This window comes from Grammomys surdaster, unplaced genomic scaffold (genome assembly GCF_004785775.1).
Source record: "Grammomys surdaster isolate TR1022 unplaced genomic scaffold, NIH_TR_1.0 124969, whole genome shotgun sequence".
Lineage (NCBI taxonomy): Eukaryota > Metazoa > Chordata > Mammalia > Rodentia > Muridae > Grammomys > Grammomys surdaster.
The window spans coordinates 8,608-10,577 of NW_021619897.1; the positions used below are offsets into that span (position 1 = coordinate 8,608).

The 1,970-nt window shown below is 38.4% G+C and overlaps 1 pseudogene; it reads right to left on the reverse strand.

Moving 5' to 3' along the window:
- Positions 1-1,416: 1,416 nt before the first annotated feature.
- LOC114636824 lies at positions 1,417-1,964 on the reverse strand (annotated as a pseudogene).
- Between the last annotated feature and the right edge of the window lie 6 nt (positions 1,965-1,970).

Here is a 1,970-nt window from a genome sequence, read left to right on the forward strand (position 1 = left end):
ATCACTAGACTATCTTCCTGTTATCTGAAGCTCACAGTAGATTCCACTTTAGGCTGTAAGCGCCATTGCCTGAATGCACTCAATGTAGTCCAGTAGTCAAGCTGCTCTCAGCATCTAAGAGTCAGGCAGCATCAACATCAAGTCACCCACTGCATTTCCTCCCCTCAGGCTCCTAACGTCCACTCACAGGTCCAGGGATACGTTTGGCTCTTCCACTTACTCCCTTTCTGTTGCCTCGGCTGCTATGTAACCGCTATTCAAAATCATGCTCTAATTCTATCATTCTTATTGTCTTTATCAACTCTTAAGTTTCTTTTTAGAACTCTGGAACAGTATGAAAACATTAAAAATATTTTTAATTTTGTCTTTCAAATACAATAAAATTCTGATATATGATGTTAAGATAATTCAATTACTAGACAAATGATCTCCGTTTACATAATACATACTTTGTAAAGAGGTTTCACTGAATTTTTCTTTAGTGAGGTGAGTTTCAACTGTTCTAAAAACAGTAAATTAGCTCATTACATGTGTGTGAATCTAAAGTATGTCCTTTACGAGATTATCTGTAAGTCAAAAACAAAAAAAATTAGGCAGATGGTTGTTAAAAATAATGCTAACAGATACACTGAGCAGTAAACTTTTTCATTTAACTTAACATCTGCTCGGTTTAAATTAGTTTAGTATAAAGGGCCCATTAATTAATTCATTAGATTGGTCAGGGCAAGACATTTGAACTACACAATAGGATTTTTAAAGCAGTTAGTTTTGCTGTTCTTGATAATCTCTCTCTCTCTCTCTCTCTCTCTCTCTCTCTCTCTCTCTCTCTCACACACACACACACACACACACACACACACACACACACACCCCATACTTACTAGGCACCACACATACACACACAAGGTAGAATATTCTGGGTACTGGATTTCCTCCCATAATCCTGTATAATTTACTGTTCACAATCTGCAGTGTTTTTAAAACTATGTATTAAACATGGCCAATTAGAGCTATCTGAGAAAATCTTAAAAATTATTTGGGAACTTCAGGTGTTGCCACAAGAAAACTGATATTTAACTATTAAAAAAAATGAAAATTCATATAAAAACACAACCAATTTAACACACATGTTGAAAAAAACTCAAGTTGTAACTCAATTCTGTACTTTCTCAAACATGACCAAGAAAAGAATTACAAGTAGTAACGCTATGTCAAGAAGAAGAAACTATGAACAGTGGGCTCGGGGAAGCTACACAGTATCACTGCACTACACGTATGTGCAGAATTCAGCATGTGCCAGCATGGAAAACTGTCTTGCACTGAGGTTTTCCAAGAGGTACAACGAGCCTGCCAAGAAACATCTGGTCTGTACTAACAGCTTGCTGTCTTCAGTACATGCCTTCATAGTGTCAGTCACGCTGCTCTTGCAAAATCCCATAGTGTAAAAGAGTTTTCAGTGCTGATAGGTAGGGCTATGACCTATGATGTGGAATTGAATCCATATGCACATTGAGTTTCATTTCATTGTCAAGAATTTGAACAAGCTGTTGCATGGATGGAAGATGTCCAGACTCCAGCTTAGACCACACTGGCACATCATTTAAAGTTATCTCAAATGCACCTGTTGACATACACTGGTTCTCGATCATGTTGCTCAAGAAGAAAACCATCATACATGCATAAACCTTATTTTCTTGGCCCCACTGCCAGATGCTAGGAGCTTGCATGCCGAAAAAAGCAAAAGGATCTTTGCCAACAATTATTAAGCCTATTAATACTAGTTTGAAGACTGACAGGAAAGATGCTATGTGTCTATAAATTGGTTGAGGGAGATAATTCTCTCCTTCAATGCGGATGTCTGGATACCGCTGGCTAATAACCCGCATGTACTCCTCAAACACCCGCCTGTACCCTCAGGATACACAAATCTGGAACTTGAGCAGCGGCCCCGTGGCGTACTGCATCTTTAG